Raw genomic sequence first — 13,971 nt, forward strand, 5'->3', positions numbered from 1 at the left:
GAAAAGAAAGCATCAATCAATGTCACTAGTGCATACAATACTCTTGTATGTACTCAATGAGATACATTCTCTAAGGGTCAAAAAGAACTGCAAAAAGTAAATCTTGAATTTTATATAGTAGGTCTGTTGATGGTAGTGGTATGGGTGTAGCCAATTTTTAAATTATTTGGGGTGCAGTGTGTAAATATATTGGTGTTGTTTATAACAAGGTTCGGGAGTTGTCAGTTTAGTTGGAAGGGCAGGGAAGGCATTTTTGGCAGAAGGCACAAGAAAACCGTAAAAAAGTTCAACGTGGGTGGAACTTAAGATTTGGGGAGTAAAGGTGGAGAGGCGAGTGCAGACGCAGGCCACTTCAGCACACAGCTCCGGGGGGCTACTACTCACACTGTAATCTATGTAATCATACACTAAGGTGGCCCTGGCCTCGTGCCGCATGCTAAAATGAGCTCGGCCTTTGTCCAGAGGCAAATAATCCACCATGGCAGACATTCTCTCGGCTGCAAGTTCACCCTGAGATGCTCAATGATTTAAAGGTAACCATGGGCTTTGACATGAGAGCTTCATGGCCTGGAGGTCAGGAATACTCAGTATAAACCAACACTGCCAATTCAGATCTGCAGAAAGACATGTATTTTAAAACCTATTCTAAAACCTATTCTAGAATTTCCACAATTCTGTGACCTCTGATTAGACTCAAACAATATCAAAGCAAACGGCCTTTACCCAACGTAACTACTGAAAAAAATGTGGCTACTTAACCCATTGAAAATATATCCTTAATATTCTAAGGTAAAATCAATTCATAGATCATTTTCAGAAAAGCGTTTTCATTTCCCAGAAGAAATCTAGCACAAATATTTTAACTTCAGTATTTTAGGAAACATTCTGTAAGCTGCTTAACATCTTTACTTTTCAATTGCTTTTCCATGATAAGTTCATAATAAAGCAAGATTCATCCTGTCCTTATTAGTCTAGAATCACACGGTAGCTTCCCAGATTCCACTTGAGAACATCCTAAGAGTTCTTAGGAATTACATTCAGGTAACTCAGCAAGTTCAGAAAACTGTTTCACAACTCAAAAGTCCTCCTGCACTGACTTGGGACTGTCTGTGAGAGAATTCACATTTTTGTGATGTGTCACCATCACCCAATCCAGGAGCCTTCTGTGGCGTGTCCCCCAGGTCCTATCTCACCTTGGTCTTGGGGTGTTTCAGTTATCTACTGTTATACAGCAAACCACCCCAAAACATAATTGCTAAAAACAACGACGACTGACTATCTCTCACATTTCTGTGGGTGTGGCAGAGGCTCAGCAAGATGGTTCTTCTTCTGGTCTCACTTGGGATCTCTCACGAAGTTGCATCAGATGATAACAAGGGCTAGGGCATTTAAAATGAGTTCCCTCACATGTCTAGCACCTTGGCAGCGATGCCTGCAAGACTGGGACCTCTCTCTCATGTGGAAACATGTTGTTTCCACCATTGGGCTTCTCCAGTGGTGGCAGGAGCGTTCAAAGTATGAGGCAGAAATCGAAGATCTCTTTAAACTCGGTCTTGAGAGTTACACAGTGTCACTTCTGCCACAGTCTACCGGTAACAGTAAGTCCCAAGGCCAGCCCAGATTCAAGGGGAAGAGAAACAGACTCCACCTCTCCACAGGAGTGTGGCAAGAATCTGGAGCCCAGCCCAGATTTGTATAAACTCCTATATGTAAAGACAGCATCGTTCCCCTCGGACAATAAGGTACAGCTGTGCTGCCCCTGCCTGCTTTCTCTTCGTTCACCATATGGCTCACAAGAGAGTAAGAACTTGGGACTTCCCTGGTGGTCCAGTGGTTAAGACTTCGCCTTCCAATGCAGGGGGAGCTAAGATCCCACATGCCTCGCAGCCAAAAAACCAAAACATAAAACAGAAGCACAATTGTAACAAATTCAATAAAGACTTCAAAAACGGTCCACATCAAAAGAGTAAGAACTCACAAAGTCACCAAGTCTTTCCTGCAAGAAAAGTCTGATTCCACAAAGAACCTTAATGCTTCTTCGGCTATGGTCAAGGACAAGAGTTGCCAAATTTTTTCTATAAAAGAAAAGAGAGTGAATATCTCAGGCTTTGAAAGCAATATGGTCTCTGTCACAACTATTCAACTCTGCCGCAGCAGCAGGAAAGCAGCCGTAGATAATATGCAAACAAATGGGTATGGCTGTGTTCCAATAAAAGTTTATATACAACAACAGGTTGGAGGGGGATGGAGTTGACCTACAGGACTTAATTTGTCGAGCCCTGGGCTAGGAGAATGAGTGTTGGATTTCGGACTGGAAAATCAGGCCTGGAATTCTGACTTTTCTCACTAACCATGTGCCCTGAGTTTCTTCAACTTTCTGAGGTTACCTTCTTCATCTAAAACGTAGAGAAAATGCCATTCATCTTCTGAGGCGGTTGTAGGAAGGGCTATGCGTGAAAGTGCACAGCCCCTTCCCTCAGTAAGAAAAACATGCCTTAGTTCTAGCCTGCAGCGCCTGGAGAACAACTCCTCCAGAGGGGGGTCCCAGGGAAATCTAGCTGGCAGGACAGAAGGACTGTCCACCACTGTTTCCCAATGAAATGGAACCTTCACTGATGAAAATTGTATTTCGCAGCAGACTGAACTGTCTTTGTTAGAGACCTGGCCCTGTTTTGCTCTTCCTCAATAGCAAAATATCTTGTTTTAAGGCATATAGACAGTATGGACACAGATGGTTTTTCACAAACAAGTAAGCATACATGGTCAGCGAAAAGAAAAAACATACCGAAGTAAGCAAGCCTCAGAAGTGTGATTACTCAAATAGAAAGTCTGTTCAGTGGCACAGCAGTATAATCGTATTGTAGTTAAGCTGGTTTTGTAGCTTCTGAAAGGTTAAACAAAAAACAGTCTCTGAGACAAGTATATAGATACATTTTTTAATGCTAAAGGCGTAACTGGAATTTTTTTAACATGGGAGTGCAAGCTTTACTTTTCTAAAATTGGCCCTGATAGGGAAAAACAAAGTATTCAAAAAATCTATTCTTAGCCAAAAGGAATTTAAAGCATTAAAGTACTTTGTTTGCATCTCCCCTAATAGGGCAGTGCTTTGTAATACCAATAGTCCTCTAAGAAAATAAGAGATTTCTATGTAGCTGGCAGCGTTCTACTCCAGCTTTCAGAAGATTCCATTCATCCACAGGAAAGTAGACAGATTAGAAGCTGAGTGATTTGTCCACTGTCAAAACCTTGTCCGCTGTAGGATTTTCCCGCAGCACCCACACGAGCAGGATCTCAGCCATGGCCCCTCTTGCAATTTCATCGTCCCCTTCTGCCACAGCGGTGTGGCCCTGGCCAGAGCAGCTGTCCCAGTCTCCAGGAGAGACAGCTGCGTTCTGGGGGGACGGCGTTAGAAGGGCGTGCGTTCCCTCCTAAGCCCCAGAGTGAGTGCCAATGGCTGTCATCATTTGGATTGAATGTCCCCTTCCAAAGCAATCTGGATTACTTCCAGAGCAAAATACTACTGAATAAAGTTAAAATCTAGGCAAACGGATGGATGGAAGGATGGATGCTTCGGACTTGTTGCTCCTGATCCATAAATTAATAAATGGATGCATATTGTTGGTCTTCTGAGTCAGAAACGAGATGGAAAAGAAGTGAGATGACTTAGCATGAGAAAAGCGAACATTCCCAGATTCCCTTGTATTTGTACTTGAGCGGAATGGAATTCTCACATGATAGCTGGGATGTCTATATTAAGGATCTCAGGCCAATCTTCTACTAAATAAAGTTCCAGTGGCGTTGAGTTCACATGATACCCAGAGCTCTCCAGACAGCTGCTTGTTCTCCCCATATCTCCCGCTTTGGAACTGCAGCTTCAGAGTAGCTCCTTGCCTGCTCTTGCCATGGCCAGAGTCCATGCTGTAACCAGGAGGTGTGAGGGTGATGAGCTATCAAAGGACTGACAGATAACAGAGCTGCCTCTCTCACGCTCTGTGTGTGTGTGTGTGTGTGTGTGTGTGTGTGTGTGTGTGTGTGTGTGTGCGCGCGCGCACGCACGCACATATGTCTCTAACTGCCTGCATATGTACACATAAACCCACCACTGAAGGTCGATGGGTATGTAACGTGTTAACATCAGGGGAAGATGGATCAAGGGTGTGTGGGAACTCTCTGCACTCTTTTTGCAAATTTTTTGTAAATCTAAAATTATACCATAATAGAGGGTTTTTTTAATAAATAAATAAACTTTAGGTCAACTTGAAGCCTTGAAGCATATCATTCCAGTTTCCAAAGGTTCCTTCTGCATAAGGAGATGAAGCTGATCAGGTCCCCAAAGGACTGCAAAACACACCTGACATTCTGTGGCTGTTTAGTGTTGACATTAAGACGTTTCCCCCCCTCCCCGATGGCAGGCTGCAGCTATACACTAGTGAGATTGCTAAGCGGAGTCCCACCTGCAGGACAGGCAGTCAACTGCTTATTATGTTCCTAAGCCTTCCCACACTGTCGGTGCCTCTGCCTCCACTCTCCCAAACGCAAAGGGACAACAAACATCAAGACGTGACAATGCGCAGGGGAAGCAGAGGGGCAGTATTCACATGTCTCCTTCTTACCCACAAGAACCTTCCTCAGGAGACCGAAGCAGACTGGTCCTAATTGCAACGGCCCGTGTCAAAACCATGGCGGGGGGTGGTGGGGAGAGGGTGGGGGGATGGAGGGTATGGGGGTGATGGTCACTGGGGGTGGAGGGTGGGGGAAATGGGGGCGAAGAGGTGGGGGGATAGGGGAAGGGGGGGTGAAGAGGTGGGAAGGGATGGGACCACGGTGATGGGCCTGGACCAGTCAATGCCTGCTCATGCCTCCCCCTCCCCCAGCTCCAGGTGTGGCAAAGCAGGAGGCTAAAGAGTGGAACAAAATCCGGATTCTGTTAGGAAAGAGGAAAGGGTAGTAGAAGACGGATATGTGAATTGGCAATCGGTTTCTGCTACTCCCATCATTCATTTGCTCCTTCATTCATTCAAGCAGCACGACTGTGAATCTGCTGACAGTCTGTGTCTTGAAAACTCTTGCCCAGAATTGGATTCTAGCCCTCCAGGAGCTTATGGTAGAGCCACATTTGCATAAGAATATTCCATTTCTCTGATATTCAAAGTAGCACTGGATATCCCAGGCAGTCTAAATACCAAAGAGTAATTTACTGGTTTCAGAGTGATTTTAATTACTGCATCGTAAAATGCACCAGTGCCCCACTTCCCATCTCCATGGTCACTGCTGGCTGGGAAGCTGCTTAATCTGAATCGGTTGAGGCAGCAGAAGGTGCCCTTCACCAGGCCCCATCCTATTAATAGCAGCTGTGCGTGACTCAGGTTACAGGTTGGCTCAAATCCGTATCAAACTGGCTCCTCCAACTGAGGCAATTTTGGTACTTAACTTTGTCTCTCACATGAGATTCTTATTTTTAAAACCCAAGTACTGGAAACAGAAAAGTTGATGTTGAAGTATATTAGAAAGGATATAGAGCAGTCTATTATTACAATTAAGGCCAGAAAAAAGTAAGCACTGTGATTTTCAAAAAAAAAAAACATCCCAAGTACTCCATGTTGTATCCTCATGTGGCACACAGTTAAAGCTTAAGATACGAAAAACACATACTATTATGTTGCATTTGGGACGTTAAAAAGCAGGATTTCTTACCTTGCTTCTACAAGATTTCTGAGTGAATAGAACAAAAAAGAATGCTTTTGATTTTACAATTTCTAACATTCACCTGGGTTAAACAAACTAATGTCAGTTAACAGATATACTATCTATAATTTTAAAAATCAATGATACAAGAGAAAAGGGTATATTTCTATTTATGTTGAAATATGGTAAGCATTTATTGCAGGATACCTAACCCCAGGTATATTTCAATTAAACAAAATCATTTCAAAGGTTTGCATGACACAAATGGCCAACAGGCACATGAAAAGGCGCCCAACATCAACAGACATCAGGGAAACGCAAATCAAAACCACAGTGAGACACCAATTCATACCCTCTGGGATAACTAAAATCAGAAAATAATAATAAGGTACTTCCCTGGTGGCACAGTGGTTAAGAATCTGCCTGCCAAGGCAGGGGACACAGGTTCGAGCCCTGGTCCGGGAAGATCCCACATGCCGTGGAGCAACTAAGCCCATGCGCCACAACTACTGAGCCTGTGCTCTAGAGCCCGTGCTCCACAACAAGAGAAGCCATCACAATGAGAAGCCCGCACACGGCAATGAAAAGTAGCCCCCGCTTGCCGCAACTAGAGAAAGCCTGTGCGCAGCAACGAAGACCCAACACAGCCAATAAATAAATTAATAAATTAATCAAAATAAAAACAAATTGTTTTTAAAATAAAAAAAAGATAATAACAAGTGCTGGAACCCTCATACACTGCTTGTGGGAAAATGTAAAAGGGTGCAACCACTCTGGAAAGCAGTCTGGCAGTTCCTCAAAAAGTCACCATATGATCTAGCAATTCCACTCCTTCCCATCTACCCAAGAGAAATGAAAATATATGTCCACACAAAATCTTGCCTATGAATGTTCGTAGCAACATTATTCATAGGAGCCAAAAAGTGGAAACAATCCAAAAGTTCATTAACTGATAAATGGATAAACACAATGTGGTATATATCCACACAGGGAATATTATATGGCAATAAAAGGGAATAAAGTACTGATCCATGCTAGAACATGGATGAACCTCGAAAACATCATGCTAAGTGAAAGGAGCCAGACACAAAGGACCATATATTATATGATTCTATTTATGTGAAATGTCCGGAATAGGCAAATCCAAGGAAACAAAGCAGATTAGTGGTTGCCTGGGGCTGGAGGATTGGGGGAAATATGGAGGAAGTGGTGATGAGTACGGGGTTTCTTTTTGGGGTGATGCAAGTGTTTAAAATTGATTATGGTGATGGCTGTACAACTCTGTGAATACACTAAAAACCAGTGAATTCTACACTTTAAAGGGGTGAATTGTATGGTATGTGAGTTCTATCTCAATAGAACCATTTTTTTAAAGCTGTTAAAGTCTATGGGAAGGGGTGACAATAAAGGGATAGGCACAATTTGGAGTGATGAAACTATTCCGTATCCTGGTGGTGGTCACACAACTCTATACATGTATTAAAATTCACAGAAGTGGATGCCAAAAGAAAAAAGTCTATTTCGCTATATGACAATGTGAAAAATAAACATTTTTCCATGAGTCTATGGCTTTGGGTATGCACAGTTGACATATTATGAACAAATGCTCAAAGATAATCACGTCAATGATTAGTCTGTCCACTAAAAGTCAAAGGGAATGACTGACCTCTTGCTGACTTGGCTGTATCTGCTTCAGTGAATAAAATAACCAAGTCACCTCCACTTAGCACCATGCATAAATTGTAACATTCCCTTCCAAACAGTTCAACCATGCTGGGAACAGGTATGATGGTGATAAAACAGCAGAAGGCCATTTTGATAGGAAATAATGGAGTCTTCCGATATAATGCTGCTTCTTCCAGCCACTAGGTGAGGAGTGGGACTGGCTGTACAACTGGTGAGCAGGTGACCTGGGGTGAGTTATTTCAGACACTCCTGCTTAAACCTACCCACAGCTTCTCATCATTGCTTAAATAAAACCCAAGCTCCGGATTCTGGCCTGCAAGGCTCTCACTGTGCAGCAGGTATCTGGCTGTACCAGGCTGGGGGCCAGGACAAGGCAGGACAGCAGCATGGGCCATGAAGCCAGCCAGGCCTGACCCTGTAGCCAAAGGGAAGGCTGAAGGAGGTCATTCACTCCACGGGATTGATTCATTGATCACGCTGACTCAGTGCTCAGCGCAGTAACTGGCACATATGAGCCCTCAATAAACAGCAGCTACTGTTACTAATTTTTTTTTTTGGGGGGGGGCTATGTTGGGTCTTCGTTTCTGTGCGTGGGCTTTCTCTAGTTGCGGTGAGCGGGGGCCACTCTTCATCGCGGTGCACGGGTCTCTCACTGTCGCGGCCTCTCGTTGCAGAGCACGGGCTCCCGACGCGCAGGCTCAGTAGTTGTGGCTCACGGGCCTAGTTGCTCCGCGGCATGTGGGATCTTCCCAGACCAGGGCTCGAACCCGCGTCCCCTGCATTGGCAGGCAGATTCTCAACCACTGCGCCACCAGGGAAGCCCCTACTACTGTTACTATTATAGACACACAAGTTCCACACACATACACAGACACACACACACACACCCCAACGTCAGCTTCCTAAGGACAGGTGTCTGCCTCCCCCGTATCCTCAACACCCACAAAACCAGTCTTAGAGAACAGAGGTAAGATTCAGGAAGAGCCCAAGTGTTTAGAGAAAATTCTACAAAAACTGAAAGCAGACCTTTCCCAATATCTCTGTCACAGCTTACCTAAGTGTCAGGGTAGAGTAGGCTGTCTTCAGGGAGAGAGATTTTGGTTCCCACCTGTGTGAGACGAGCAGTAAATCCATTGCTGGTCATGGAAAAGGCACAGGGGACCCTCAGCAGACAGGGGCTGGGTCTCATTTCTCTCAGGAAAGACAAATCAAGGAGGCAGGGAAGGCAGTGTCCCTGGATTTGGAGAACCTCTTTGCTCGGGCCAGTTGAGGCCTGCTCTACCTGCCCAGCCAGGTCAAGCAGGGTCAGTGTGAACTTGGCTCAGAGCAGGCCCCTGCCAGGGCTCCTGTGGGCCTGGATCCTGGGGGTGGCGGCGGGGAGGCGGTGGCTCTTCTGACAGCATTTCTCCAGTCTTCACCCGGGTCCAGGAGGAAAGGAGACCACACCACAGAAGGGGGCCAAGCAGAGTGCACCCAGCTCCCTCACGGAGAGGAGAGGCTTAGCAGGACCCTCGAAAGCAGCCACTTGCCCCAAGGGTCCTCTTTTACCCTCTTCCTTCGCCACCAACGTGATCCCTAATTCTGAATGGGACTGTGGCATTTTCTCTCTCGCAGAGTGTTTGGGTTTTTTTTTTTTGGTTTTTTTTTTTTCAGGGATGGGCGGTTGGGGGGTGGTCATCATCCACCTTTTCTTTCTCTAGGTGCAAAGGATGAGCTCAGCTATCACACTACACAAACTGTAAACGTCCACTAAAAGTCAAGCAGATGGGGTCCATAAGGTCCACCAGCTTAAACAAATGGAAAAGAAAAGATTTCATTGTATGGGGCATTGCCTGGGAGAAGCAAGAACTCATAAAAACAGCCATTGTTCGCGAGGAAAGAATCCGACGGCTTTATTCCAGGCAGCACATGAAAAAGCAACATTCAGCCAGCTTGCAGAGTCAGGGAATCTAAATGGCAGTGGAGTGGCCGGTCAGCCGGCTCCCCCTGCCTTTCCCCCTTAACAGAAGGCTTGAGAGGAGCCAGGCACACCAACACCACCAAATGCCATGGGAAAATGACTTCTTGAGGGCCTGTGCACCTGGCCCCCGATTTGCTTAGGATGCAGGGAACTCTGACAATGGGAACTCAAATCCTGAGGCCCCTCACCACCCCAGTCCTTAGCACACTGGTGTCCGCGGCTCTTGCATGATGGGGGGGGGGAGGGTCAGAGAGAGACAAGGGAGAACAATGCATACAGTGTGAGCTCAGCCAGGTTAAACACACATCTCATAAGCATATGCACACAGAATAAAGACTGGAAGGAACCCCCAGAATGCCAACTGCTGTTATCACTAGTATCCACACACACAGACCTTGTTATTTCTTCACATCATGTACAACAAGACAAGTTATTTTTTCCTTCCAGATTTAATCATGCTTTGGGTCCACTTGGCTACTTTCCCAAATCAGAGGCTGAAATTGCTCCACAATGGCATAAGCAGCCTTAAGCAGTGACGCTGCAGGGACATTTCCCTCAGGAAGCCTCAGGTGAGATGATGGCTCCCTAGGGGGATAGCTTTCCAAGTTTTCTGGGACTAAACCCCAAACCCACAACAACTGACTTTTCTGTGTGTGTCTACAAGATCATCTGAACGAGTTAGCGTGCACTAGAACCTTCTGGAGGGCTTGCGAAAACACAGTTTGCTGGGTCCCAAGCCTGAGTTTCTGTGGTCTGGAGTAAGGCCCGAGAATTTGCATTTCAGACAAGCTCCCAGGTTAGCTGATGCTGCTGGCTGGGGACCAGCAGGAGGGCCACTGTTCTAAACCAAAAGGTTAATTTCAAGCCAGACGCATCCCTAAGACACCAACACACTGAACTCCAGCACAGGGCTGATGCCATGCCCCTCAGAGCCCTACCTGGGGTGGAGCGTTTTTGCTCTGTAACCTCCTTTAAATTCTTGTGAGTTTGGACTTCAATGATTACTCCCTGCTTCTGACGGAAACTGCAGATCTAATAATTCAAAAACTGGGCACGCGCTAAGTAAGCTATCGTATCACGAGGCCATAGCGCAGCTGCAAATCACAAAAAGGTCTCCAAATAAGTCACTGGGGTGTTGCCAGGCAGGAGGGAACACAGGAATAGAAGGGGGAAAAGGCGATCCTGATGAACAAGAAATAAAGTTATTTTAAGACCCTCAGAAAATACCAAAACTCACAGTGTTCAGAATTGACAATCAAAAAGCATACATGTACTGGGAACGAGGAGAAAACTACTCAATGAGCACCAGAAATATGACCCATTGGTGCTTTATGGATTTATGATTGGCAGTTAGTTTTAAGGGAAAACATTTCTATTTCTTCCTCCCAAAACAAGTACTATAAATTGCAGCAGACACTGCACCTTCTAGCCTAAATCCAAGCATAACAACTGTGAACACACTGACCCATCTTCCCCCCGTTAGACGGGCTCCAAGCATGCAGTAGACATCCTCTGAATTCCATCTTCGCAGGAGTGGGAACTCCAGCAAGAGCTGGTTTATCCTCCTGGCCAGTCAGCTGAGCCACAAACTCCTCCAGAGCAGGAAGGTCTTGTACAAGCAGCCAGGCAAGGCAGCACAGAAGCAACCAACCAGAACCCACACCTGCCGGTGGAGCCACCTAACTCCAGCCTGCCTTCCTAAGCTATGGCCTTCTGAGGGGCTCTTAGGAGTTCCAGATTAGTGCAAAACTTACGTGTGATTTTTTTTTCCCCCAGATGTGCTCTATGGCAGATCTGAATCAATAAAAAGAAATAAAACTGTAACAGCTGGACTTCCCTGGTGGCGCAGTGGTTAAGAATCCGCCTGCCAATGCAGGCGACACGGGCTGGAGCCCTGGTCCGGGAAGATCCCACATGCCACGGAGCAACTAAGCCCGTGTGTCACAACTACTGAGCCCACATGCCACAATTACTGAGCCCACGTGCCACAATTACTGAGCCCACGTGCCACAACTACAGAAGCCCGCGCGCCTAGAGCCCGTGCTCCACAACAAGAGGAGCCACCGCAATGAGAAGCCCACACACCGCAACAAAGAGTAGCCTCCGCTCGCTGTAACTAGAGAAAGCCCGCGTGCAGCGACAAAGACTCAACGCAGCCAAAAATAAAATAATAATAAAATAAATTTTTTTAAAAAACAAAAAAACTGTAACAGTTGCTCAGCCAAAACACAACACTTCCAGTGATGCAACGCTACCCAAGTGAGTCCCCAGTTTTTATCTGTTTGCCACTCAGTTGGGAGACCACTGCCCCCGAACACACATTACTGGCTCAGATACCAGCCTGGTACAGGAGGGAGGGAGGGAGGAAAAGAGGGCCAACCTCTGCAGGTTCAGAGGTGTGCAGGCACAAGTGCTCTGCTTATATACTAAATTGTTCAATTACCTGAAGTTCACGCAACCAAAAAGCTCCAACAAACAGATTTTTTAAATTACCTTTATATGTAACGGGCCATTATGACAATTCTGAAGAACGTCTAAATAAAGAGTACACTGTGCAGTGTTCCAATTTATTAAGCACAACGGCCTGATTTCCAGCCCTTGCAGGTGAAGGAGCCTCGGCTAAGTGGAAAACACATGCCAAGTCCTCGGGATCACAGAACACCGCAGGCTGGGCTGAGATCTGGGTCCCAGTCTGGGGCCCAACCACGGCAGCGAATGGAGAATCCAGGGGCCTCAGAGGCCCCATCTTCACTTTAAGCGTTAGCATTAGGCAAAGGGTATCTGATCTTCCTTATCCCAGATTAGACCCATGACTACCCAACCTCACAGAGAAACTTCACCTTTTGTTTAAATGAATTAAATAACAATGTGATTCTACCTTTAAAACTTCTACCCTGGAACAGTTTCCACAGTGGGTTTCCTGTAAGTGAAGATGAGTCCAGCTTCTAAATAAGATTATAAAATGAAAAGGTATACATTTATAGAGATAAAATATACTATAAAGTGTGTTCTCATGAGCAGAAGTTTATGGTAGCAATAGGTTTCTGCTTTGAGAAATTTTAATCATCACATTTCAAAATTGCCACATCTTACAGGAAATCTTTTTTTTTATATCTTTATTGGAGTATAATTGCTTTACAATGGTGTGCAAGTTTCTGCTTTATAACAAAGTGACTCAGTTATACATATACATATGTTCCCATATCTCTTCCCTCTTGCGTCTCCCTCCCTCCCACCCTCCCTATCCCACCCCTCTAGGTGGTCACAAAGCACTGAGCTGATCTCCCTGTGCTATGCAGCTGCTTCCCACTAGCTATGTATTTTACGTTTGGTAGTGTATATATGTCCGTGCCACTCTCTTGCTTTGTCACAGGAAATCTTTTTAAAGAAACACACAGGCATCAGCTGGTAAAGATTTTATTTTCTTCAAGGAAACTGGTTTTATGGCTTGAGTTTCTTAAACGGAGCTAACTTAAAAATCCAGAGAAATCATGTAATTCAAGTGAAAAAACAGAGCCCAGAAAGAAAACTGGCAGCAGGCTCATAGCTGTTTCAGTGGCTGACCAGCTGACCTTTGCTACTAAATATTTGTTATAACTAATAGATAGCATTTATTAATAAGCACTGAACCTGTAGCACCTCCCCTCACCCTCACTACCTGATGAACAAAGCACCCCATCTCAGTCCTACTGAGCGGGAGACCGCAACTTTAGAAGCTTAGGAAATGATCACACGGCTGGCAAGGGGTAGAGGGGGCTAGAACCTGGGCGGTCTGGCCCCAGAGCCCAAGCTCTTGGCACCGCAAGACGAAACTTGTACTGGCAGATCCAATTTATCGACTCTACTTTCTAGGAAAGTTGCCCTCTTACACAGAGAAAACTCCTTCCACATAACACAAATGAGATGCAAACGACCTTTAAAAAAAAAAAAAAAAACAGCCTGAGCCTGGATGGGAGGGGAATCTGGGGGAGAATGGATACATTCTCAGCCATATGTATGGTTGAGTCACTTTGCTCTGCACCTGAAACTATCACAACATTGTTAATCGACTATACTCCAATATAAAATAAAAAACTATCACAACACTGTTAATTGGCTATACTCTAATATAAAATAAAAAGGTTTTTTTTACAAAAAAAAAACGGGCTTAAGAGTAGATGGGGGTGAGGGAGGAAGACACTGTAGTAATGAAAAAGCAGTATTTTAAAATTCCAGCATCAGTGTTATGGTCCACAATCTACAACAACCCAGTGCCTGGGGCCACCTGAAAGGTGGGTTTGTACCCAAGCCAGGGGACAGGGACACCTGGACTCCAGCAAGTCAAGAGAACTAGCTGGTCACGGGCAACACTTTTCATCCCATACCAATCCACTTCCGGAGATCAGCACAAAGAATCACAACCAGACGGCAAGGAACACTCGCGTTTCCATTTTCAAAACACTAAACTATGATCACAGTCATCATTTTGTTTTATTTAAACTATACAGCCTCCCACTAACCAAAGGCATTTTAAAGGGCCAGGAAGAAGGCTGTCCATCAAGTTATCAAGAGCTCTAAGAGGCCAAAGCATTGTCCTCTTCCAAATCCCAGTCCCCTGGGGAAGGAGCAGGGAGGGGCTCCTGTTCCCTCAGCAGGCCACT

At 45.4% G+C, this 13,971-nt stretch overlaps 1 long non-coding RNA gene across 1 annotated transcript in view; it reads right to left on the reverse strand.

The window, feature by feature from the left end:
• Positions 1 to 1,978: 1,978 nt before the first annotated feature.
• Positions 1,979 to 13,971, reverse strand: part of LOC309827824 — a 40,241-nt gene continuing 28,248 nt past the window's right edge. Inside the window, exons 2-3 of the long non-coding RNA XR_014297253.1 lie at positions 2,786 to 2,884; positions 1,979 to 2,075 (exon numbers count right to left, since the gene is read on the reverse strand). This is a non-coding gene — a long non-coding RNA (uncharacterized lncRNA). The remainder of the gene's footprint in view (positions 2,076 to 2,785; positions 2,885 to 13,971) is intronic.

The sequence above is a fragment of the Grampus griseus genome (genome assembly GCF_964374135.1).
Source record: "Grampus griseus genome assembly, chromosome: 10".
Taxonomy (NCBI): Eukaryota; Metazoa; Chordata; class Mammalia; order Artiodactyla; family Delphinidae; genus Grampus; species Grampus griseus.